The 27,623-nt window shown below is 46.9% G+C and overlaps 2 long non-coding RNA genes across 2 annotated transcripts; one reads left to right on the top strand and one right to left on the bottom strand.

Annotated features, from left to right (window-relative positions):
• Positions 1 to 6,939: 6,939 nt before the first annotated feature.
• Positions 6,940 to 18,643, top strand: LOC111272056 (uncharacterized). The gene is made up of 3 exons (XR_002687301.2): positions 6,940 to 7,082; positions 7,765 to 8,211; positions 16,880 to 18,643. It is a non-coding gene; the product is annotated as an uncharacterized LOC111272056 (long non-coding RNA).
• LOC147751902 (uncharacterized) lies at positions 18,642 to 27,141 on the bottom strand. Its single transcript, XR_015315595.1, has 2 exons — positions 26,468 to 27,141; positions 18,642 to 19,183 (listed from the first exon to the last, which is right to left on the bottom strand). It is a non-coding gene; the product is annotated as an uncharacterized LOC147751902 (long non-coding RNA).
• Between the last annotated feature and the right edge of the window lie 482 nt (positions 27,142 to 27,623).

The raw sequence follows: 27,623 nt of genomic DNA, 5'->3' as shown, positions 1-27,623 counted from the left end.
CTGTGTAGAGAGAATTGGCGGGGTAGCTCCGGGCTCGAGGAACTGAAGCTTTCGGACGGCCTAGCTTTCTGTCGGCCAGTCATCCAACCAGCGAGTGATGGCAACGGTGGCGAGATAAACGAACCCGGTAGCAGATCTTCAGTCAGAGCAGAAGGGGGTGCTGTGCAGCTACACATGGATCTCACACACACGGAATATATATGTCTGCGTTAGGACGCAGCAGCAAAAATACCACAACAAACTGAAGTAATAGCATAGAATAAGAAGCTTATATGATCCAGCCAACCTTCTAGTTGCTACTACCCCAGCAATCACTAGCTAATGGAGTTGAAGTTAACGCCGAGGGAAATCAACAGGGGTGTTCGTAAAACAGGCTATTAGAATGAAGCGTTGTTGCAGCGTTCCCGCAAACTTGCGGCCAAAGCGCAAGTCGTCAATGTTCTTGAGCTCAAAACAAGAACAGGTCATAAAGACATTGCCTTCAAAGGTAAATGTGTATGGCTATAAGCGTGTGTGTGTGTATTTAGTGGGTGTGCTTCGTCTGTGAGGCCAAGTCTGCGTGTGTCTAACTGCGCAGGCATATGTTGTGCTTCGCTGCCAGATTCAGCTGGATGGTCTGCAAGCCACCCTCCTTAACTAGATAGAACTCTGGTACTGCTAGCCCTTGAGCGGCTTTAATCTAGGGAAACGGGGGGCAGAGGCATAGGATTGTTTCGGTTGACGCTGGTGACCCCCTTTTTCTGCCTTTAATATATTCGCATCACGATATCAGTCTCCACCCCCGCCTTCAGCACTTCCCGACGTCTAGCAGAAACAGCGGCATGAGCCCCTGCCTTTATTCCTTCGTACCTCAGCCTGCTTTATGTGCCTCGAGGGAGTCGGCCCTCAACCCTTGCCTGAACCAAGCCGTGTAGGTTACCGCGAAGGGACTAATTGTCGCTCTGTTGGTTTAACTTAAAGGATAAGAGAGGGAGGGTTAACAACGCAGTGGATGATGTTAGGCCGCTGATCAGCAGCTGCTTTTGTCGGAAAGAAAACACCTAGCCTGATATGACTTATTAAATTTCAGTTTGAAAAATAACAGCAGAAATTGATTTGAATCTTCACAGTAAGCACTATTTCGTGATTACCGCGATAATAATAATAATGATTTGCAGATGGCTTTGACGGCACAATTGATTCGAAGATATATCTTAATTTGATGTCGAGCAGGATGTTGTAGGCTTTGAGCTTTATTGAGTAACCGGATCAACCTAGGCAAGCAACAGCCTGTAGATCCTATTACACGCTATATTACGCCACACGATAACATAATTAGAAGAAGCATCACTGCTGTTCTCTGCGATCGTAATTGTACGATAGTGCGCGTCCCTACTACTTAACAGCGCGTCTCAAAGAAAAGATAAAAGAGAGATGAAGGTCTAGAAAAATCATGACCGCGAACACGACAAAAACCTCTAGACCCTGAGGAAAAATTCGCTCGTGCGGCTTACGTTTTCGGCCAAATCAATCACCACAGCTCTCCCTTAATATATCCTCCATGCCACATACTTAATAACTCATCCGTCCCATTATTTCTGCAGACCTACCCAGAGACAAGGTGAGTTGGTGACACGCGCACCCTCACGTATGTCTCGGCCCGATAATGGTGCTTGTCGTCGTCGTCGTCTTCTCCTTCTTTCCTTAACGCTTCGAGTGCACGTTAGCAGTAAGCAGCAGCAGGTCTTTTCGTCGTCTACCAAATCGTGCATTTGCACAGCATGCTTCTTTAGGTTAGTTCTGGGTGCCTACGTAGCATAAAGTACTCATTTAAGTATCGTCCCAGCCAAAGATTTTGCATGCTTGATCTGCTGTCCTACCTGAACCACCTTGCTTCACCACTGGCCAACCCATGGATCGACTTAAACCGGTCGTGGTGGCAGAGGTCTACAGGATTCCGCATGCTGCTTTCTGCCGCAACTGCTGCTTCTGTTAGTTCAAGATGCTGTTGGGGCCAGAACCACTACATTACTCCAACTGCTCAAGCCAAGCCGTCGAGTAGCCGAGGTGCCTATATCACCAACTACCCCTCACTGCCGGTTTCGAAGGGATGTGGAAATGCGATGTGTGCCCGTCTACATCTGCGTGCTGCCTGGCTATCTATTTGTCTGCCTACTTACGCCAACCCTCACTCTCACATAATTACTAGCGTTGAGGGAAGTGATAAACAACGCAAGGAAGAATGGGTTACGCTGGTTGGATGTTGGCGGTGATTCTATAAGAGCTTGTGAGTTTCCTCCTGCAAATTTGCCCCAAGATCAGGTCCTGTGATGCGCGTTGGGCATATCCACATCGGCGACCGTAGCAAATGCAGCCGCTCACAGTCGGTACTCAATGGCCATATCCCCCATGTCATGTCTAGGTTTGCTTCACTCTCTTGTGCTATGGTTAATTTGCTTCGTTAGCTGGTAAGGGTGGGGGAGAAGGGGTGAAACGTTCAGCCTGCCTGATGGGAAGCTGGCAAACCGTTACGTTGCTGGTGCTGTTGAAAGAGCCAAACTCTCAATGAAATAATCGCCGCAGCCGCTGTCCCCGTGCTCCTGTTATGGTGGAAATAATGATATGTGATGGTAGTGAAGATACTCCGTAGCAGCTTTCGTTACTGTCACCGTCATTATCGCCACGGTGCCGGCAGCGGCTAATTCTTCATCGGTGCTCCCCACTGTCAGTTTCTGTTCCTCATTTTCCGCTTCCTGTTCATCCCCGAAGTAAATCCTGCTCATCCTGTCGCTGTCTCAATAAGCGTCAAGCGTCCGCTGTCAACAAAACGCGTAACCGTGGAGAGAGGTACATGCGTGTTCAGGAATACGTTTACATACGGAGAACCAAGTGGACAACCAAATGCAAACATAAACACCATAAAACCAGCAGATAACAAGCGTGTAACGTATAGACGCGCTGAGTAGCAGGTAGACGAAAAACTGAGCTAAACCGCGGCCCCTCAGATTTCCTTCCCATTCACGGAAGACATTCTGTCCAACTTTAGGGAAGCCAGTATAGCTGTAGCTGTCACCACCTTCCACTGCGCTTCTTTTTATGTTTCACTCGGATCTGTTGCACAGAACGATGACGAGTTTCTTCCACTAGCAGCTACATTGATGATTACTACTGTTAGTGACAAGTATTTATATATGCGGTTTTGAGGTTTTCCACACTAGCTAAATGAGCTATACATGTGAATTTAACGACAATTGTTCCTTTTTTCAAAATGTGCCCTTGTTTATTATGTCATCTCGCACTATGTAAGAACACGGCCGCGTTCTTTGAAAGGTTTCGTCTCAACCCCGCGGGATGATGCGTAGCTGGGCATACTGTTGGATGGCTCCCTTTAGCTAGAAATACCTCTTTGCCTTTGAAAAGACCTTCTCCCCCGACACTTCTTTTTCGAGCGATTCTAGATCAGTCACACACGACGTCGTATAGATACGCAGTGCATTCTACCGAAGCTATTTTCGTGTTAAGCCCCTCAATGTTATCTGTTCGCTGACGCTACCTGCCACTGGTGAATCATACGTGAATAAACAAAGGCGTAGGACCGCCTAGCGACTCCTGCGACCGACCGACCGACGGGCAAAGTTGGGCGATTACTAAAAGCATAACGACCCGCAGTGACATCAGAGCAGATCCATCGAGAACGTTTCGATGCATTGAGCTTGCAAATAGAACGTCTTACATCGAAGGTACCTAAGCCCAGCTTTCCCTCTTGGCAAAGTGTGGAAAAAGCTCGCTGTCCGAATCGATTCAATGGTGACATACCGGCATAAGCCTGCTGCCGGACTCCTGGCCTCAAGAGAGGTAGGATCCAACACAATGTGTATTGGTACTGTAGCCAAAAAGAGTCACCAGATGAGAACAGCGAACTAGAAAAAGTCGACTTATTGTTCCTGTGTGGTACAACTTGTTGAGTAGAAAAAGGTCTAAAGAAGTGCGTCGAGAACGACGCCATAACTGGTCCCTGGCCTTTTCGTTGAGCTGTGTGCCCCTTCCGTTCCCATGTCTTGTTTTCTCAAACACACACTTACGCTTGCTGAATTCGAGGTGGTCTCTTCTGGCTCACTTCCCCTACCCCCGCGTTCCATTTTACCCCTTTTACTCTTGTAACTATTTGCTACAAGCATCTTGGCTCTTTTGCTTCTATTCCTGGCTGCCTTTTCTATCCAACCTCCGCCAGCTGTTCGCTCCTCCGTCTATCGCCAATAGGCTCGTTTTCTTTGTATGGAGCAAAGCGCTTTCTTATTTTCCTTTGACTCGCCTCTACCCTGCCGTGTGGAGCAGTCGATTGCTCCACTTCGTTGCTCTCCTCTCTTTCTCAATCCCTCTCTTCGTCTCTCCTGGAGCGTATGACCAATAAAATAAGAAGACTGCACAACAACAACAACAACAAAAACAACAACGACAACGATAACAACAACCGGCAAGCACAAACAGGCAAGCAGCCAGCAGGAAAGAAGCAGCAGGGCGACAGTGCGCTGTGTGGACAACATCAGCAGCAGAGAAAGAAAAAGACGAAAAGAGAACGAAGTTGGAGAGTGCAGCGGCCATTCAAGTCGACTGACCAAGCGACCAACCGACCGACTCGGAACCAGGCAGGACCATTCCGGAAAGGACCGGTCTTGGCCTGGGCCAACTTCAAGGGAATAGCAGTAGTAGAATTGAGGCCACTCTCGCTCTGTCGGTCGTCCGCTTCAGCTCACCCTTTCAGTTCTCCGTCGATGTTGGAGTTGGCTGAATGGCTCGGCCGGCTGGCAATCGCTAGTTAGTCGCTTGACACAGAGCACGACAACTACAACAACAGCGATGACGACACCGACAACGAGGAGGACAGTTCCTTCAAGGCGTTCGCCTCGTTCGCTGCTAGTGTAAGAAAAAGAAACAGTAACCTTCTCGTCTAACTCGGCAATAGCAGCAACGATGCCTTTGCGACGGCTGTTGGATGGCTGCCTAGCTCGGGAGCGGCGATGGGCAGTGACTCTGAGGGACTTTGAGCGGAAAGGGTGAGGAATAAAGAAGGGGTAGATGGGGCAGTGATGGGTAGTGGAAAGTTGGGGATGGCAGCGAAGAAGCCTAGATAAAGGGCGAAAAGAAAAAGGGGACAGGCGATAATGGGGACAGATGACCATGACGACGCGGGAAAACTGCTCCTTCTGCTGCTGCTGGTGCAGCCCATGCCGCCATGTAACTCCAGCAAGCAAAGGAGGTAAAGGGCTATAAGAACGAAGCAGAGCCAGATTAGACGGTAGGGACACGAGGAAACTCAGAAGCGGCAGTTAGCCCAATTTTCGCTTAGTGGAAAGGGAAAAAAATCGTCAGAGAATGCCAAGAATGGCAAAAGGAGCAGCAAATGAAGAAGAAGCAGTAGCCGGTGTGGAAGCCCCATTGCAAAAGGATTGACTTTAGTTTTGTTTTTTGAGACCCCACATTGTCTTTGGGGACTAATAGCGAAGAAACAGTAAAAGCATATAGATGATTCAAAATTTTATACTTAGCACCGATGCTGTGAATGTGAAACTAGCACTTATATGTTTGTATAAGGGAAACTGTATGCGGAAACTTTCGTTGATAGTGAATTAAGATAATCAGCAGTAGTAGGACACCAATGTAGTCAAATTGTATCCATCAATTTCGGTAATATTAAAAGTTATACGCTCATTTAAGCCAATTTTAAGACAAATTTTGCTCTATAATTAAATAACAGATATTTTCTTTAACATGTACAAGCTATTATCTCGTCGGAACATGAAAACTAGATAATTCTCATTTTACGGGCTTAAAGACATTGGGAACAGCCGCAGCAAGTACTCCAAACTGCGACTGTTGATGGTAAGACAAGCCTAAGATCGGTGAGAAATGGAATGGCGTATATTGTCCGTCATATTACACATTTTCCGAATGTTTGCGGCAGCGATGAACGTCTTTTATTCGAAGCAGTGGTTTACATGTACATATACAAATATGTAAGTAATTAAGTTGCTTATCAAAAAATGGTCAGTAAATTGTTAAAGTAAACGAATGTAACCCAATACTAATAATGATATAGTTAGAATTAAATAAAACAATTATTTTATTATTATAGTTAGAAGGTGAAAGAGGTAACTCGCTACAAGTGAAAAAAAAAACGAAAAAAGAGGTTGTCCTTCGGAATTGACAAAGCAGTGGGGGTGTGTCCGCATGGTTAGTCGTGGTACCTCTACAACTGCTCCTAGCGCTACTACTACCAGCACTACCCTCTCAACGGGCACTTGACACCAGCAGTTTGCGACATGCCGGCTCCCTCTTGTCTCTTGTGAACCGTCGGGCCAAACGGCCCCTCAAGTCCGCAACGTTCCGCCCCTCCTTTTTCCTGCTCAAGGGCAATTCTGAGCGCCCCGCTTTATCTTCTCTCCCAACTTCTCTCATTCCTCCAATTTACTCCACCCCCTTTTTTCCTGGCTACCCCCGCACACCAACATACTACATACTTTATAGCCCTGAAACGTCTGTGTCTGAACTGGCTGCCATCTCACCAAACTATGACACCGGCTCCTGACGCTCCCGCTCGACTTGGGTCAGCCACCCGCTGTTGCCTGTCCTCCGGCGTCATCTCCAACCCACATTTCCTCTCTTTACCCCCTTCCACAGCTGCTCTATATGAATGTGCCTATGATGGCGGGACTAAATGGAATCACTGACTGCATTATAATTAGTGAGTGCTGTAGTCCGTTGTGACTTGCACCGGAACCTATACTGCCGCTGCCACAGCTGTACAATGCTGTTATACACTACGGTCGGTCGTTCTACCCTGCCGAGTCCGCTAGTGGGTCTCCCGCCATATCCCTCGCCGGCCTTCTGACTACCCTTGCTAGACGTGGCTGGCCATTAACTCCATGCGCAGAGACTAGCCAGCGCTGATGATCTCTGACCGGATCCTCACTTGACCGCAATCCACTTCTTCTGCCACGTATCGCTTCTATAATACGACCACTATTGCCTATAATATGATAAGTATCGTTAGCGCATGATGCTTGAACGTCGATCTGAGTCGGTGCTTTACAATCCACTTTACCGTAAGTGTCGTTTTCATCTGAAATGTTTGTCCTTTGCTATTTCCTGTAGCTATGAATTGTGCAACTATTTTTTGATGTATAGACTAGAGATACAGTTTGTAACAGTACTACTAGCTAATGCACTGGCTTATTGGAGGCACGGTAAGAATGTTTGTGATGTAGATCACCATGCATCGTATAACACTCTACAATGCATTTTAGTTTACTGTATGTAGTGACATACGACTTGTTCTATATAATCCATGCCATATCACAGTCTTGACGTAAATAACAAACAAAATAGCGCGAACTCAATACAGGGCAAAAGTCAGTTCTGAAAACGCTAAGTAGATATAACCAGATTGATAATTGAAACGCTCGACAAACCCCGAAGCAGTTGTTCAAGTCCGCGCCTTCCGAGCCGTTATGCGAATCCTATCTATGCCTGTGTTTTTCCCATATATACCCATTGCCTTAAATTCGGGCCTGCACTCCTGTTTGCATGCCTCATTCGACTCTCTGGCGATGGTAGCGGCGGCACTAGCCAAATATCCCGTAGACATTCTGGTACCTCTTGGCTGACACCATAGGATCACAACTCCACAATCGTTTAACGATCGCCCAATCAACGCGAACCGCTGCCTAGACACTAGTCTTACAATCTGTCTCTTTTTCTATATTGCGAAACTCCATAAGCTTCCAGGTGCTGCCCTCTTGGTATCGAATAACTAAGCAAGCCTGTTTCATCTCCCTACATATACTAATGTTCGGACCCAATGCGTCCACCTTTGGGCTGTAACGATCCTATCGCTGCTTTGGTCCTAATCAGCGTGGTAGGGCCAGCGCGCGTTGACCCGCTTGAACGACAACGCAGATCAGTCGCATCGAGTCGTCCACCATCTTGCTACTCATATAGTTGAACCGAGGAGAACCCAGGCGCGCTTCCGATCTGTGTAATACAAGCGACTGCGTTGCTTAGAATGATAGGACAGGGCGCAGCGAAACTCGTTCTAACAAGGCAGTAACGCCTCGTTCATCTCCTGTGACCACTATACGCGCAGATCCCTTTCTCACGTCAGACATCGACGTCGACTGGCTATGGTGAATCCTCCCAATTTGCCCGATATGGTTACGACGTTACATAGAAAGTGTAAGTAACACTATCACCTCGTCCGAACTGACACACTGTGTGGGTCGCCACGCAAATCGTTCATATGTGTCGGTTTCCATATATTAATACTACGCTTCTACAACTTCGTGTGGGTTCTAATTCACAGAGATACTATAGAGCTTAATCTGTTGTCACGTGATTAGATTAGCTTGGGCCAGTACAACAGTTGAGAACGGTTACCATTTTTTTTTTCCGCTATAATTTCCGCTAGAAAAAGAACCAGGGCTGTAGTTGAATAAAGTAGCAGACGATACATAACTCATCCTGTCACAATCATCATTGCAATATGCACAAGGACAGAAAACATTTCCGTATTAGTCAATGCCGGATAGAAGTATGACCGAGATAATTTGCACAACACTTTGCGCTACAGAGAAACGCGGCCTCTCGCCTTTGCTTTCGCCACGTATCTGGTAAAGGACAGACAGAAGCTAATCCTCAACTATATAGAGCACGGCTGTTCCATATGACCTTCTTATGCGCTGCATAAATCCACTATTCATAGATATTCTTTCTTTTTATGTCAGTTTGTTTATTTACAGAATACCCATAAATGCCTTGTAGTTGCAAACTGTAGGCTACAACTAGAAGAAAACATTCATGCGAAAGCTATATTTCATTATTACTGTATCATAAGATCCTAATAACAACAATTTAGAACGTACGATTGTGCATCTATGCAAATACTGATTGCACGTTGCCTAGTCGAGTGGACATGACCAAACTGTCACGACCAAAGCCAGGACGCAGGATCGTGAGTTAGAGGAAAAACCGGCTAGTGCACGTCTAAAGAGCACGCGGATTTCTTCGTTTTCTTCCGATGATTTGCTGCTACTGTTGCTCCTTCGTCTGATTAGCTCGTCCGTACTTTTACCCTTTCTGCGCAGCTGCTTCCTCTGCAGCTGTTTCCGCACGTATGGTACTGCCCATGCCATCAGCTGTTAGGGCTGACTGCATCCCTGTCAGTGGTCGCTTGCTCGGTGCAGTACTGCTGCTCCTCTCGCTGCAACCGTGCCAGCTAAATGCCCCTATCCTCCCTTATCCACTGGTTTCTCTTTATTCTCGCGCTGCTCTCGCACCCATCGTAGTCGACGATGCTTCGAAAAGTGCTAGGTAGGACGGCTAGACGGCGGAGAAGGGCTCCGAAGGCACAGAGCGGCTCAGGCCTTTTCGCCGGCCCGCCTGTCGGATGCGCTTCAGGGGGTGAGTGTCCACGAAGAATTTCGGGTAGTTTCTCGGGGGCATGGCCCGACCGATAGGGTAGCACGGGGAGCGATAGAAGGGGGCAATGATGGGGCTTTATAGGGATGGAGAAGGCGAAAAATGCAAACGGAGGATCTGCTAGCATACGCCTCCCCGCGTTCCTGCCAAACCTTTCGCGACCCGAGTGCTGCCGAGCCGTGCCAAAAAGCGCCTGGCGCCTCACCAATGAGAAGGAACCACGATGACGACGACAGCGATGAAGAAAAAAAGCAGATGAAGAGAAGGAAAAAGAAGAAGAAAGGAACAAAGATCGTAGCGGTAGCAACAGCAGAGGGTCCTCTTTCTCCTAGATCGAGGTCGAAGCGGACAGGAAAACGAAGCCCGGAGGAGCAGCGTGGGGTAAGCTGCAGGGTCGCTCCGGCGTGAGCAGACTGCGCTGTGTAAGAACCACTGTGTGCGAGTGGATGGCGTGGGGATGTATAAAGGGTCTAGAGAGGAGGTGTTTTTGAACGTTTTTATATCTCCACTACCACTGCCATCGTTATTACCACCCACCAGCACTGCTGTTTTCCGCCGGCCTGCCTGGCAGCCATATGGCCCTCGGGCCATGGTTGTGGACTCGCTGGGAGGTTGTGCAAACGAAGTTCGGGCACTAGGCAGGCAAAAGCCCCTGGAGAAGGAATCATTGCAATCTCCACTGCAGCATCAGTCTGTTCATTCCCCCTAAAGCTGTGCTCTATACTTGGTTCGTCCTTACATGGGGCTCCGTGTCGGAGCGGCTGCTGTCTCTTTTCCTCCTTCGCTCTTTGGGAGCAAAGCAGGCACACAGAGGACCTGAAAGCTGCTGCTGGCTTTGGGCTCTCCTTTTCTTCTCGTTCTTTTCGCTTTTTCCCTAGTTTTTTCTTGTTCTTTCCACGTTCCTTTTCTTTTTCCTACGATTGTGCTTCTGGTGCAGCTGCCACCGCTGGTGCTGCAGCGTTCAGCGTTTCCACAGGCCACATCTTTGCTCCACTTACACCCCTTGTACGAGAAAGTGCCATTATGTACGCGGCAACCAGCCTGCAGCAGCAGCGACAGGCTTGTCGCAAGCGTTCCTTTCTGTCGACTACAGCGCAAAGCGGCGCGATAAGATTTTCCTGTCTCCCCTAGCTGCATGTCGGCATCAGCTCTTTCCTCCCGTTAAAAGGACACTTCTCTCTATATTAGGTACGCGGGCGGTTACATGGCTGCTGTAAACGGCCTGCTGCACCAGCTCCGCGACCGACAGGCCCGACAGACCAAACGTGAAGAGCCAATATTGCAACAGCGGCGCTGACAGTAGCAGGATTCTGCTTCTTTCTACTACCTCTTTCCTGAAAGAAGAGTCAAGAGGAATGGAGACTGAATGGAGAGTAGCGTAAAGGCGAGGACAGTGGCGGCAGCCACCCGGCCGTAGGAAAAAACAGAGCAACAAAACTGGTGATAATTTTTTCGAAAAGATGCCATTTGTCCAGCTTCACCGTCTGGCTTATCCCATTTGCTCTGTTCGGTCCCGTCCCTAGTCAGGCCAAGTGGGGCCAGTTCGGGTTAACGCTTACACTTCTTCCGGTATACCTTTCGTCCCAAGCAGGTTAGGCAGGCCCCGTGTCTTTTGAGCTCACACAGGGACAGCCAAGCCGGCTTAATTGTCGTAAAATGCTATTGACTCGAAAAAGAAACAGGACATAGCTGCAGGGTGAAAAAAAAGGTGGTACAAGTCGGCACACACACCACACACACCTATACTCGTACGCATACGGACCACCCTAAGCTACGTAGGCCACCTAGCATACGTATACATGAAAGTAAACAGGTTATACAAACAGTGTTTAGTCGACCATTATGGAGTAGCAAGAAGAACACGTTCTCGATCTATTATATCGTATTGTAATTAAACAACCCTATATTAGCAATTTTGTACAAAATTAGTGCTGTTGCGTTTCACGAGACTTCTTTGTTTGGATCGGTCTTAAAGCTCAAATTATTATAGATTTATAGATTATAGGTTGAATTATGTCGCCATCATCACCCGAATAAACACACTTGCACAACTCGATATTACTGAATAGCGGATGTTCTGACCCATAGTCATGTCTAAATAGAATAATCCAAGGTGGGTTGGGTGGACAGAAAAGTTGGTCGAAAATAAGCACTAGTATATCTATAGGCATAATCTGTAATCTGTCAATATATAGTCAAATAAATACAACTAAGTAATGTCCAACTAGCGTTCACACGGTTATGGCTAAGCTCGTTGCAGCATTTTTTTTTTTTAAATTTCCTGTTCAATTTTAACTCCGAGGTATTACGATCCTTGAGAACAGAAGCGATGCATATTTTCAAGTCTCATCAACTGCTATTGCTATTCTCGTACTGCAAATTCCAAATTATAAACAAATTTAGATCGAATCTGTATTTCCTTATTGTTTACGGCAACAAGTCGTTTTAATTCAACAGGGAAGGTTCGTTTCAATTAGTCCCACCATCCATATCTGCGCGCAGCTTTTCAACATGATTCATACATGTCCCCGTGTATACATCTAAATTAACTAACGATGCCATGAATACGCCTTCTGCCGAATCATCTCCGAGCCTGCACGGGCAAGGTATGAATTTAGAAGATGGAATTGCGTAGTTACTTGACTTACCACCCCGGTACTTCACTCTTTCCTTTTACGCCCTCGTCCTCTATCGCGAAGTGACATTGATATTTAAATTAGGCTGGGATTGATCGTCTGTCATAGACCCGACTACATATACGGATTATAGGAAGATGTATAAAAAGAAGGAAGACTGCATGCCAACGGGATTGTTGGAGTATCTTATTGTTCTTAGTTAAGAGGAACGAATCGATTGCCCAAACCTCATCACGAATTTGGCTAAGATGGAAGAAAATTCACGGCCCTTTTCGAACAGCGTCCGTTTATGTTATTTATTTTGACAACCACCCTAAAGCTCACTGTAGTTGGTTGCTGACGTACCACAAAACCTATTTTTTCCTCCTTGTGTCATTGCTATAATTACTGCAACAAACTGATGTATACTATAGGTAGCTTCCTACAAAAAATATCGTAGTAGTAAAGACCTATGTCAATGTTTGTACACAACGCGAACGCAAACTCAGCCATCACGGGCAAACACTGTGAGCCAGACTTAGCCAGTCACTCCAGTCTAGCAAATCTTTCTTGCTGAAGTGGAATATTTGTACTATTTTGGCGGGGCCATCAACTAGCCAACCACCGTATAGCACCGCTTCTGTACTTGCTCCTCCTTAAGCCACGCAGGGGTCCTCTCCTTTCTCTCACCGGCGACGATGAGGAGCAGATCACGTCAGCCGACCTCAATCTTCACTATCAGCGTCCTGTCCCTTCTTCTCCGTTGTACTCCCGTCACAAACGCAGCAGGCTCCATAGCCTCCACGTACCCTGCCTGCACCTTAGTGGGTCCTTCTCCGACCGGTCAAGAACCGTAGAAAACCACCACGACCGTTTCCTCCTCTTCTTCCCGCTTCTTCTCGTCTGCTCAAATGCTACTGCCACCGCTGTTGCCCCAAAAGCCAAAATTGCCGTTGCCGGAAAATACCCCCTCTTCGTCGCCACCGACATCCCTCCCCCCGCCGCTTTAACCTCCTTCTGCCATCCGAAGGCAAGCAGACACCCCACACATACAGCTCAGAATATACAGCGGGATGCACACACAGAGAGACATACGCGCTTTTCCTTACACACTCAAGCTTCTACTTTCACTACAGTCAGGCGAATATCTTCCCTATAAAACATACATACAAAGTTGAGACATTCACGCTTCCTCGTACGCACACATGCACACACATGTACACCCTGACGCATGCCAATAGACCACACAGAGAGCGGCGTACACAGTCACTCGGTCTGAGTAAGTGTTGAATCCACAGACAGACACACAGACAGATAAACAGCGCTATCGACCGACCACACATGCACACAACATAGTGGCGTACACAGGACCCCCATACAAGCACAAGGTTGATTCTCCAATGTTTCCTACCCTTGAGCACTGGTTAGGCCGACGCGCGCTCGCAGGCATAGAACGTACGAAAGCGAAGGCAAGGGACCCGTCACTGAATGCTGCTGTGGACTCTAGCTAGCTACCAAATGGATTTCGGCTTTAGGTCACTGAGGGCGCCACCAACGACATTTGGCAGAGTGCGAAGTTAATTTAAAGACGGAGCCGGTGCTGCTGGCTGGTACGTCGTGAATTGAAAAAAGAGGGAGACGAGGACGAAAGCGTGTCTGGTGACACAGAGGAAGGGAACTAGGGGCTGAGTGAACTGAGGGTAAAAAGGGAGAAAAAGGCGGTGTGCGAATGAAGAAATTCTAGTGAAAAGGACGCACAAAAAGTAAGAGCACAATGTGAGGTAGAACGATCTGAAGCAAATATGAACAATCAGAATGAACATAGAGGGAGCTTTGAGAGGTGAGGAAGAGACTAAGAGTGGAGGAGAGCTACTTTAGCTGTGGCTTCCTGTCAAGGTGGAAGCTGTATCCACTAGTCGCCGTGGCCTGTCTGCCTCTTCGCAGCAAAAACGACTTCGGATAGTGAAGGGACGTTAAATATTTAACCTAACTTCAACAGCCACATCAACAAGAGCAAAAATACCCCACAATATGCCCTAAATCTTCTTAAATCTATCACGCCAAAAAAGAAATCTATGCAATGGTAAACCGCTGGCTCTGTTACGGCTTTGTAGACATGAAAATAAACTGAATAGGACCGTGGGAACCTTAGAAATGACGTAATAAACAGCTTAAACAGCTTCTTCGTGAATAGATACTTAATTATACGCATCCATGCCACACGGCGCATAAATAGATACCTTTACTGGAGTCACAACCCTTGCAAACGTTATAGAGTCTTTTTGAACGGCGGCCACTTAAAAAGAACTCAGTCACTTAGAGTTAAGATGAAAGGTATTCATCTGAAGTATCTTAAGTACCGAAATGCACCAGGATATTGATAATGAGTATCCGCAAACACGGGCTAAAATCGAGCGGGATTAGTTTTTATTAGTGAAAAACCACAACGCACTAGTGTTGATCATTTAGTATTGATTTGCGGACAAAAAGCTTTGCCTTCAGCTATTTCGACTGCTGCTCGAGATGTCATTGACGGTCTTTCGAACAACTAATTTTTATAAATATCAGTCCCCCACTAGCCGAAACATCACAAACAACAAATAATCTTTCACAAAGGTTACAACAACAATATATTCTATGGCATATATCGCATGATCCTACAACTAAATTGAACGTCCTCTAGCAGTAGCTAATATTAGCATATTGCATGCGCATATAGCGTTATACCTACAAGTATAGTGATCATTTATAAAATGATTAATCTTAAATTCACGTGTCACTAGTCTCCATATGAACCTAACATGATCCTTTTTATCCACATGCCACAACCGCGTATAACCTCTTTTGTCGGACGTTCCTGCTGCTGTTGGTGATAGCAGATGATCTATATGGATCTGGCAAAAAGCTGGTGGAGATATTTGTGGTAAAGCGAAGAATGAGCAAGCAGTCCCCAATTCAGCGATCTGCCATGGATGCCTCAATGTTTCTTTTCGCCTCATACTATTTTTCCGCCCCAACCCATACTCCATCGTCCCCGTTGTTGCTGCCCGGTTGCTTTTTTGCGTGGTTGGCAAATAAGTACCTTCTTCCTCTTACCTCTACTGCTCGTGCTGTGGCAAAGGCAGCGGCTTTCCTTTTTCCCTCCGGCGTTCATGTAACACTTACAAACGGCTCAGCGGAGCCGCCAGCCCGACACTGCTCATGCACACTGCGCTTCACTAGTCAACTAGCAAAGTCGGCCCGGCCAGGCACGACTAAGCTGAACTGAGGCCGACGGTAAACTGGGGGTACGCCAGGTCTGTGGGGTAGCCGTGGCATGGAGGCCAGTCGAGGGTTGATTCCCAGGGGGCAGGGGAAGGGGGCGCTCTCTTTCTACTTTTAGCCCTGTCTCTCTGCTGCAAATGCGGCAAGAGTTTGTAACACAGTAGCCGTAGCAGCAGTACCCCCATGGCGCAGGAATATGTAAAAGTGGTAGAAAAGACGTCAAGAGCTGTACAAGTAATGGTGCCGCTTCTGATGCTGCCGCAATAGTGCGACTGACTGCTGGCAGTCCTCCTTACCAGGCGGTTGTTGGCGTCAGTAAAGGAACCACATTTGAACGAGGGCCGTTTCTTTGTTTCCCTGCCTTGATCCAGGTTCTCTACCAGGACTACCAGAACTACGAAACGAGAACTGAAGGAATTCGGACGCAGGACAGGGCCTCATGGTGGGCTACCACGCAGCAGTAGCCGCCGCAGTGCAAAGCTAGGCCAACGAGTCTGCAAGCGACTGCTTGTCTACTTGCTCGAACAAAACGAAAAAAGGTGCTGTGACGAATAGAAAAATTGCGCTTATGATTTCTTTCCCGTTTGCCCTCTCCACCATTTTCCGCACCTCTTCCTCTTCAATGCTCAGTACCCGGAAGGGCCAGCTGCAGCTTTTGGTGTGAGGGCATCGAGTATTATTCGGGACCGTAGAGAACCGCAGGCCGCGGGGGACAAAAATGCAGACATATATCCGTATCATTTAAGCGGCGGTACCCTCACAGTTACAAGCGTACTCTCACATAGATAAATCCACACCTACAGAGCCAGACGGAAGCTAGCAGGGGACTGAAGTGCAAGTATTCCTTGCAATATCACCAACAGCACTTCCACTGGCTGCCGCAGCGGTAGCTGCAGCAGTTTCAATGTTGCGGGCCTCTGCAAGACTCCTCTGAGGAATTGCCGATATTCGTTTCCTCCCCGGGTGGTCTAACCTTTTAACTTGCATTCCCCGATTGAGAGGTCGACCGGACAAACGGTTGACGAACCCGGTGCGACGTGCACGAGTCTTCAGCTGGGCACGAGCGTGCACTACGGCTTGTACAGAAAGAGGCGAAAAAACGGAGAGGGGATAATAGAAGAAGGAAAATGATGACGATGACGAGGCACGAATGGACGCGCGGTTGCCAGGTCAGAGCGACGGCGTTCTCTATCACTCAGTTGAAATCCCTGAACTTTTTCTGGTATTCAAATTCTCTATTTATGACAAAAGCAACGAGAGTGCCAGCCAGGCTTGCAAGATAAGTAATCGTAGAAAGTGGCTTGTTTTCTCAATGTCGGGTACTGTTTCTCGATTCGATTTATGCGAATACCGAAAAGTTGAGTCGCAGTAGACGCTAACTTGAGTGTATCTAATATATAGTAGAATAATCGCATACTTGAGCGCTAGACGAATTTATAACATTCTAAAAATTTGACAAGTTTACTTTGGATGACAGATTACAGTTAGTTGAGGATTTTTCTGCGTTAGTCAACATATCTAATTTGCTATTGTTGACGTCTTTCAAGGGCCTTCTGGCGTTCCTCTTCGTCCAACTCAACGTGAATTACGTTCCCACGGCTGATCGTCAATCTTGCTTTAATTGCTATCAGTATAAAGCTTAACCTTAACAATTACTCGTGCATTTAGCTTCGTTTGTTACTCATGCAGCGTAGCCTGTTGTATGGACCAAAAACACAAAGGTACTTTGTCTAAAATGCTTTCCTACACAACAAAACTATGTATGCGTGTTCTGCCGAATGAACATCTTCATCGGTAAGGACACACAGTAACGAATTCCGTATTGCTTGATACATATAGCGAGAGCATCATATGTGACCCTGCCATAGCTACGAGATAGATATTAGATTTAAGCGGCTCTCCCTGGCTCTTATCGGTTCGTAACTGGTGCATTATATTAATTGTAGGAACGCATAAATTGTTTTCTAGAATTTTAACAATATCTAACTTCGAAAACAAAACCTTTTTTCTGTTGGTCGTAATGGCTTGCTGTGAAAGTCGTTTATTGACTTTATGAATAGCCGATACTGAGATGCGATTAGGTAAAATGTAGTGACTTTTCAATCACAACCACACCGATGCGCTGGGTCTTCACCCTCAAACAAGACCTCCGGAGCGGAGAGCGAACAGCACAAGACGACAAATCGGAACAAGTTACATTGTCTGAATGTTTTTTTTGTTTGACGCAATAAAACAGTGTTGAACGGCACTAGTAACCGTATAGAGTGATCTCTGGTAATGATATTAACAAAATTACAGCAAACAAAGGGTGAAAATAAAGCAAAGTTGAAAAAGTTAAAACGTCACCGTCTCCTCCAAGTTGGCTTTGACTCAGCAGAATATATGGGCGGTCTGCCGTGAACAGCATAACTAAAAACTGGGTCTTAACAGTTAACTCTAGCTTATTCACCTGTCACTCCTATTGGTTTATGAATTGTTGGTTAAATAAATTATCTTTACTAATGAAAAGCGCGAGATTTATCTGTATTAGCGAGCTACAGTTATTATACCGTGCAAAAGCAGATGGCAGAACTTTTCCCTTCGGTCAAGTCGACCACTGGATGGGGCTGAGGGAAGTTATAAACAGACTGAAACAGCGGATAAGCTCCGGAGGGTGCTGTGCTAGTGGCTCAACACATAACGAATGGTAACAGAAACCGCTCCGAACACCGCTGTCGACATCGTGCACCAAGAAAGTACATGACCCAAGTTGTGGGCAGGAGCTTCAATTAACTGGTAGTTAGAGCCCGTCGATACCACTCTGCTTCATAGTGGCAGCTATCACTACGACGGCAACGCGTGAAGAGCGCCAAACAATTTGCTAAGAATTAACAAAGGAAGTGTCGGGGGGCAGAGGCCGAAAACAGCCAACAAAGTGTGACGCAGAAATTACCAAGAACGAGTTGACAGTGACAAACATATCCTACGGTCGGCATGCGTCTCATTTTGTTTCGGTATCGAACCCCACTTAGACGACTAGCAATGATTTCGTCTCTGAGATCGATATCGAAATAGACAAAGAAGGAAATGCTTCGAACTAACCAATATATCGAGCAATTCATCCCTGTAATTCTTTACCCTTTCAGTATATGTTAGCAGCAAATAAACAAAGACGGCGTCGCACAATAACGTTCAAATACTGAAGAGATAGAGGGCTGGTGTTGTCGAAAAACTATTTCTCCAGGTGGCTTTATAGGAAATTTTATAATAACTACAAGAAACAAGACGAATCTAATGAATAAAGTGTACATAAAAAAGCGAAAGAGAAAATATGCGGGAGAAAAATTATGTTTATTGCAAAATGTCAAAAAATGTTCTCTGGAAAAATGCACGCTCTATCATCAGTTTTAGTTATGTAATTATAATGTTACATTTGTGTGACAACCATTTGTATTGATATATGAAACTTATAGTGTTTTCTTAATCCCTCTTGTTTTTTTTACATATTCTAGTATAGTTCAATGCGAGGAGGTTTACATGAAGTTCTGTTATTAATTAAATTTTATGTATTGATTTCTATCTAACTGTTTCCGTTTAGTTCTCGAGTTAGTTAGTTTTTTTAGCAGTGCCTTTTTCTATATTCAGGCTTTAGACCTTGCAGTAGCTTATGCAGGTTCTATTATTCGTCGCTCGTTGTATCATCGTTCGTGCATGATTCCGATTCCTAGCACAAATTTTCTCTTTAAATTATTCATTTATTCTTCAATTGGCAATGAGAACCCATTTTTTAGTGAATTCATCGCCGTTAGTATGTCAAGTGTCCGTCAGATGGCGCCACTAGTAACGACGAGAAGTTGATGACACTCAAGTGGCTGGAAAACGAAGCTGATTTTAACCAAGATTGTTATCTGACGTTACCTCTTCGAGAATTACAAGGGAAAAAGAATTTATGATAATAGGTAACAACGTTTTCGTATCGAACAGAAATTTTCTATGGGGGATTATCAAAATTATTATTACCTAATCAAACCTCGTTGCTCGTCATTGTTCTAAAGGAAAAGGTAAGTAATATAGGAAAAATAACTATCATCTTATTTAATTTACTCATAACGAGTTGGTTATCGTGTTCCCTATCGTAGTCGGTGTATTAGCTGATTGTATCAGGAAATTACGTCCATATGAAAACGTCCATTTTCCACCAATTCAAAATGTGCACTGTATTACAGCGTATAGTATAATAATTTCAAGAATTACTTTTTGCCAATATAGCAGCGTTACATTTGTTCACGCTAGATGATTGCAATTACGAACGGAATTGTATGTCCTTATAGCTCTTTATCAAGTAAAGATTTGGATTGTAAGTTATCGATTTGCAGTTTAATTACACCTACAAAAAATTATTTTCTCGACATTTCATGACAGAAAAAATTTAATTTTCACTTGTTCGATAGTGATAAAGATCTAATGATGCACACGTGGGAATCCATTCGCTCTTATGCATCCACGATTAAACTGTGCCATGGACTACAAGCTCTCTACTAGAGTTTATTTGAACAGCTGACTTCCAGCGAATCCAAATTGCCATTCACCTGCGGTGTGGTTGTCTCTTTCCTAAAGCTATGGCAGTTCATCTAAAGCCTTAGAAATAAATGTTAACACCAAATGCAAATAGATTCAGAACCGTCGTATTTATGGTCAAAATTTCATAGAAACACCTAAAGTTTTTCTCCATGTGTAGCAAACCCATTCAGTTACTAGTCCTTCATCTACTGTAAAAAAACTAACACGTTGCAGTGATCTGCTCGCCTTCTTTTAACCATAATGCTTGTTCTCTTCGTTCGCGAATAATTAGCAGTGATATGCAGGCTGTTCACACAATTTGTTCAACACTTTTCCTGTTTAATTCAATTTTTTTTATCCCGTCTTGTTCCGATATGACACGGTACGCACCATTCAGCGCTATATAAACATACATATAAGCAAATAAATAGATCCAACAAAACACATTTCGAGCAACACCCACTCAGCCAGCCGTCCCGACCAATTCAGAGCAGTCAGCCGCTACCGCACTACCATAGGCACATATAATAGTGCTCACACAATGAGACCCTTTGGTGTTTCCCTTCCTCCACCCGAGCTGTTTCTATATGTGAGAAGCGCAGGCGCATTCGGTAGCAGGCCAGCCGTTACCGGCCCCAGTTCTTGTGCCAAGCTCTTGGTTTTCTTCCACTTCGTCTTTTTCGCTAGCATCGTTGTCTGCTGCTCCTTCCTCTTCTTCTGAGAAGATCAACGGCAACAGTGGCAGCGGCCGCCATTTCTCTGTGCTCCAGCAGCCTTCACAACCGCCCTGAATCTTCTTCTACTACGTCTGCTCCTTCGACTCCTGTGATCCTGTGAGCAACACAAGGAGTATGGGCAGGAAGAGAAGAACGAAGATGACGACCAACGACCGAGGAACCTAGCCAGCGACTGAGCGGCAGGAGATGGTTGGAAGGCTCGTCGCGGAGGGCGTTGTTGGGAATGAATGCCTCGGACGTGCAAGGACTTGCAGGGGCAGTCGAGCAGGCAGGGAGAGGAGGCAACAAAAGCAGGCAGCCCATAGCCATGGTCGTGGCGATGGGTTCAAGCAAGTAGGCATGCCAACGCAAACCGAACCGAACTAAGGCAGGGGACCTGCGGCGGCTACCCTGAACTTGGTTCCCAGCAACCCGCTTATGCTGGCCCGGTGTTAGGCCCCTGCGCCCTCTGGGTTTCGTACCACGTCTTCGCTTCTCGCGTTCCCGTTCTCCATTTCCCTTTGCTGCCTGCCACAGCAAGGCTGTTTCTACTACTGCTGTTCCTGCTCATGTTGGGAGCGGTGGGGTAGTGAAGTGCTACGGACGCTGTCGCTGCCACAACCGCCGTCGCTCCTGCCGCTGGTGTTCCTCAGCATGGCTGTCGTGTCGCCTCCTTGTTCTTCTCCAGCCCACCTCGATATGCCCATCGGCGGAACCCAGGCAGCGGTAACGGCAGTTGCCATCACCCCAGGGTTTTTCGCATTCTCGCTTACCCTGCTGGCCGGGCCGTTCGTCTACCAGTCAGCCGCTATAAGTTCTCCCCAAAGATTCTACTATCCAAGGGAATAGCAGCAGGAACAGCACATCCGACCCTCGGCCCAACCAGCTTGAGCTTCCTTTTGTCGCTGCAGCTTCCCCTGTGCACTATGAGACTACAACTGCGATCCGCAGCATTACCACTGCTACAGCTGCCATTGTTGCTACGATGAAAGCGAGCAAGCTATGCCAAACGAGCCATGACCGTATCTTGTGGTCGAACCAACGCTGCCATCCACCGACTGACAGTCACCATATGGGACAGACAGACAGACAGATAGACAGGACTTGAAGTAAGACAAATATAGAAACTGTATGAGGGCCAAAAAACCGGATTCGTTGCAGACGGGCGACACCAACGACTGTAAGGTCATGTAAATATATGATAATTCAGAATAAACAATAACTTAAGTGAGTATGGGTTAGAGTGTAGCTACTCTAGGCAGGTGACAATTAGAAACGCGTAAATGTTAATGACGTCTTAAGTTTATTGGGCATAGCTGTTTAGATGCGACTTTTTTTTTGTGAGAAGATCGAAATGCCTCAAGATTGTTCTGAAAACCTTTAGCTGTTGCTTCTTTCTTCGTCTGAGGCAATCCGTCTCAGCAGGGTAAACGAGGCTGCGTTGACCCATGTCCTGGCGCTCCCAGCGCCAACCGTTAAGTTTCTACATGCGATGCTTCTTTTAACGTTCATTTCTCAAAACTTCTTTATTTATTAGTCATGACATTTCAGGCCAGTCGCCCATTTGTCAAGACAAAACTCCCAGCACACAGTGTTGCAAATGTTCGCAATAAGTATAATTGCTAGAGTTTTTCCTTTATGATTTACCATAACAATAATATAATAATATACATATATGTCACCGGGCGTGCTAAACAATTGACTTAATAACGAACCTATGTATAATACTATTTTTTGTATTGTCGCACGAATGACTGAGGCGCTTAAGTAACGTAAATAGTTTATCTGTTGATTGAAAAGTTTAATCAATAGTTAAGAGAGACAATTCGTTTTCAAAATTTTTCCCAGGAAACTTTTGGGGCAATTGCCTCCGCTAATCAGATTAAACATCTTTCGAATATCGATCAATGAAAAATTTCCGTTTTCGAAATGGTATGCTTCTAGCAAGTGCTATCAAAGGTAACAACTCTCTTATGCTTAATAACCTCTAACCCTAATAGGTTCTTCTAACAGAATCTTCAAGGATAATAAAAAGCAAGTATTGCCAGACTAACTGTGTCTTCAGCATAGCTATATCACATAGTACTTGCTATAACGTTCGTAAAGGCGTAACTTTATCGAGAATTTAATCACAGTTTTTGTTATTCTGAGACTAACTGACCAGTTTGTAAAGCAGTTAAGCAGGTTGATAAAAGTCAACATTTTTAAGTAAATCAAATCCGTTACGAAATTATAGTCTCGCAATGAACCTTTTTTCATAATTACCTTTACGAAGCCATAATGACACCTAAGTTACCTATGATTAAGCCGATAGTATCCCTACTCTGGTTGGTACGATTGGTGCATTTACTCGATACGATATTAATAACAGCTGTAAATATAGGTACAAAAACTTTGCCGCAAATAGGTTAGCACCTATTTGATCACATAGTGCGTGACAACAACAAACAGATAACGGCACAATCATACAGAACAGACTACACATGTATGGCCTTCTACTACGTCCTGTCTCGTACCCATTTACTCTGGTACTTCATTATTCTTTCTCGCCTTATCAGCCGTAAGCCTTTTCGCTTGACATAACTACTAGCAAAAGCGCGAAGTGACGCCGTCTCATCTTCTAACACGCACCACGAAAAACGGGTGCGTTTCTTCGACCTCCAGCGACCTTCGCACACAACCGCGCCGGCAGCCACAATTACAGAGAAGAAACTCAACTGGGCACGGCCTTGACGCGGTGATTCGGACGCGCCTGGAGGCCCGTTTATGAAAAGACTTCTGTCTGGTCTCTCCCCTGTCCTTCCAATCCCTCGGATTCGTCAAAGGCATTGACCTGACTCGACAACCATCAGCAAGTCGCCGCTCCCATTCTAATCTTTCTCTTTCTTTTCAGTCTTTATTCTCTGGCTGCCCCTCCGTGAGGAGAGGCCCCTCTCCCTATCCAAACCCTATGCGCCATGCGCTATCTCTTTCCAAGTGATTCGATCCCTTGCCCACTCGACCGGCCTCAGCCCTCATCCCGAACTCCATCGTAAGCACAACCCAGAAACAAGCTATCCAAATGGGTGGCGGCCGCCGCTGCCGCTATTGCCACAACTTTGATTTGGCCGTTGTCGACAAGTGAGGGAGTGAAACGAAGAACAGTAGATTCAACCTTAGCTATGCTCTGCGCATGTCTGCCGGCAGCCACGCCAGACCAAATTGGGCAAGTTTGGGCCGCCTGTCAGGTCGATTTGGGCTGGGTTGGTCTTTCGCCGTGGAAAAGCTGCTATGGGCTACTAGGACAGGAGTTTCTCGATGTTGGCTTTAACGTGTACCTCCGAGAAAGCTCCCTATTACTCCCCATTCTACGCCCATCTGTATCCCCCAGTTGTAGCTGTCGCATTTCATGTCTACCTGGCTGCCTGCCTGCCTGCCTCACTGTTAGTCGCTGCGCTGTCTCAGCTTGAGCTCCGAAACTGAGAGGTCCAGGTGCGACAGAGCTCTCGAGCTTCGGCGGAGACACGAGCACCGATTGATGACTACGGCAACAGTGGCCACGGCAGCCAGGCCTACAATAACAGCAATGAGAGCAATAAAGACGAAGAATGCTTTCTTCTTCATCCTCTTCTGTTACTCAAGTATCCAATAGGGGCACCGGCGGTAGTAGTGGTTGGGGGTAGCGGCATTGCCTCGAGAGATATGGGCGGCAACTTCGCATCCTAAGCGGGGGTCGAAAACTACTCAACTTATGCGCTGCTATTGGATATAGCTAACAAAGAGCTACAGAAATATCTTAGTCGGTTCGGTTTACTAGTAGCAATTGCGAAGTATTATCATTTAAAATCAATAAGCCTGGGCTAACAAAGCTACGACGAAAGAAAAGATTGAATTTACTCAAACTTAGAAATGCTTTAAATAGGATTTGATACAGAAGCATGCTCTTTACTGTCTGTATATTATCTTCAGTTATACTCCACTTGACCGATTATTTGTGGAGGACACTTGCTTTTATTGTATTCATTAAATAGATAAATGATGGCTATAAAATTTGCAAATGCATCCAGTCGCCTCATGATTGTCCAAGAACATATCTGAAGTTTATACTATGTCTATTATATGTTAGTGAACCAATGGGGATTACTTTGGTCCATTAAAATTTATCCTTTGGCAGGTGCACAATAAGTTACCAATTTACTTGCAACTAGTGAAAAATCCCTACATTATACAGCCATACCTGACATTCAGCATGCTCAACCGATATAGCCTAAATATGGGACTCTTTACCTAATGGATAATTGAGCAATTCTAATTGCGCAGTTGCCATATCACTAGTCGCTAACCCTTTTTCTTCACCCAGTTTCTGCTTCCTCCCGCCCGTCCCTTTCGACTATTGCCTCTAGCCAACGAACCCTTCAGCCGAATCACCGCTGCGCTCGTCCCCTCACGCGGATCATCGGGTTAAAACGCGTAACTATTGCACCTTTGGACATCCCCCCCTCTCTTTTACATCATCTAATACTCGACGGCGACGTTGATCGCTACCAGCTGCCGGCATTCCAACTGCTGTTTCAAGCTCTATTCACTCGACGGTACTGGACCACTAGTTTACACCTCCGATTGCTTTTTTCCTCGCTTTCTCCGTACGAGTATCAAGTATTCCGAGCTTCTCAAGCGGCGTCTGCTCCACTTTATCTCAAACAGTCGTTTCCCACAGCATTTATTGTTCGCGCCAGCATCTTCGTCGTCACCGCCTCAGCGTTCTCGTCCCGCCGTTGAAAACCGCATCTAAGTTGGCTCACCCGTTAAAAAGCTCTATTGCTACTACTGCTAGCGCCACATTTCCGTAGCACGCTACTGCGCCGCTATCTTACTGTAAGGCCGTCACCGTTACCCCTTGATATTGCCGCCAGCCACTCTAGCGCTCCATTGCGCATCGTCGTCGTCGTCGGCGGCGGCAGCTCCCGCTCTGCACACCTCCGCTAGCCGCGGCGCCGTATCAAAATTTATACACCAATATACTACCACTATCACATAAGTAAGCCGGCTAAACATAAGACACTGCTGAGAAAAGCAGAGCGCAAGCACTGCCGGCAGCAGAACCCCTCCCCCTCTGTTTCATTCTCACTCTCGCCCGTCTCCCTTTCTCGTCCCCGCTCTTGTCTGTGCCCAGTAAATGGACGGCAATAGTGAGAAGAAGAACGGAGTGAGCGTGAAGAATGCTAAAATTGAGAGAGAGAAGAGATGGCAGTTCGTGAGCAGCACCGGCATCGGTTAGCCATCCAGCGAGTCTCGGCCACAGCTGAAGAACAATTGGGAAGAAGGGAGACAGTGTGTGGGTTTTGGAGAGACTGCTCCTAGCGAAACGGGGGATGGTTTTCAGAGGGGAAAACTTACAAGGCTTTGCAGAGCGAGAGCAGCTAAGAGAGTGTTAAGAGCGAACCACGAACAGGAGCAGGAACAAGAAGCGGTTGTTTGAGTGGCCAAACGACCGGCCACCAAGTGAAGACGGCGATGAAGGCGCACGGGGGGCTGCAGCAGGCGCTGACAGTACCGTTGTTTATGCCCTTCTGGCAGGCGACAAGCGGCTCTCCGGCCTGATTTCATCGCGTTGACGGCAGCAACACAACGGTGGCAGGCAACGACGGTGATGGTGGCGGAGCCGTGGGCCATGGGCCATGTCCATCCAGCCAGCGAAGAGAACTTAGCGGCGTAAGAGCTTGGGTTTCCTCAATCCTCTCTCCAACCCTAGCCCTATTCTCCTTTCCGTTCCCCGCTAGTTGCCATGTGTTTCCTTGTGCCTCTTGCGGGCCTGCCCCGCCTTCTTCATGTCGTCCGCCACTCGGCCGACCGGTTGGTCGCGCCACCTCCTGTTCGTTCGTCCATCTATAGAGAACTTACCGTCCTGTCTCCAGCCGCCGGCTGCATGTTGCTATTGCTCGGTCCTGCATGGCGCCGCGCGCTTTTCTTTTCTCTCTCATGCATTCGCGTTGTTGTCGACAATGACCGACCGAGGGCGCCACCCGTGGCCTTCCGCCATTTGACTGCTCAGCTGTGCAATGGGAAAGCCGATCAGCTGGTACGACGACGGCGGCGACGCAGAAGACAAGGAGTGCAACAACAAGGAAAGCAAGCACCACCGGCTGCCGGTTAACAGGCAGACGAGCTGCTGCTGGTCTTCACCGAGAGTGTGTTCGTGTCTGTGAGGCGCGTTGACTGAATGTTCGTACGCTTTCTCACTCACGCGGAGGCCAGTGGTGAGACGAAAGTGAGGCGATAGAGACGGAGATGGCGGTGAGAGCGGAAGTGGCAGCGGCCGCGGCGACTTCAGCAGCGGCTGTGGCGGCGGCGCCGACAATGGCACAGGCACCAGGTCACGGGAGGGAACAATTTTGGCAATGGTGAAGGGTGCTATCCGCCCGCCTGCCTGCTTCGCTCGCTCACTCATTCGTTCTTTCGCTACTAACAGCTGTACAGGGAGCTATCTTACCCCCTCCCCAATCTCCACTCATCCTCTACGAAGACGAAGACGACGACTATGACCAGAGTGACGACCTACTGCCGGTCGTCGCTCGCCCTGGGTGAGCATGGCTATGTTATCGCTGTATGCGTATCTGTGAATTTGCCTGCCGTTCTGTCTGGCTGTTTATCTCTCTTTTGTGTGTGTAAGCAGCCACCGCCAGCAGTGACGTCTGTGTGGCTGAGGTGTGTGTCTGTGTATGAAGAACCTTTGGGCGTAGAACTGTGTATGTTTTAGCGTATACAAGAGCGTGGCTGTTTCGGCAGTGTTGGTCTATCGTCTTTGCCTGCCAGTCCGTCGCTCTGTGTACATATCGCACCGGCATGTCTTTATGTATGTGTGACTACACATGTATGAGTGTGGCTGGGTCCCTAAGAGGCTGTGCGAGAAAAGGGAGAGAGGAAGAGTGAAAAAGCAAAGGGTACAGGAGTAACTATGGTGGATCTGGCTGTGTCGCTGACTGGCCAGCAGCCAAGGGCGCCGGGGCCGGCCAACAGGATCATCACATGTCGATCCTATTGCTGCTAGCGGCAGCTA

Source organism: Varroa jacobsoni, unplaced genomic scaffold (assembly GCF_002532875.2).
Source record: "Varroa jacobsoni isolate VJ856 unplaced genomic scaffold, vjacob_1.0 contig01503, whole genome shotgun sequence".
In the NCBI taxonomy this organism is placed as follows: domain Eukaryota; kingdom Metazoa; phylum Arthropoda; class Arachnida; order Mesostigmata; family Varroidae; genus Varroa; species Varroa jacobsoni.
Note: the sequence above shows the minus strand (reverse complement) of the source record. Positions and strands in the feature narration are given on the sequence as shown.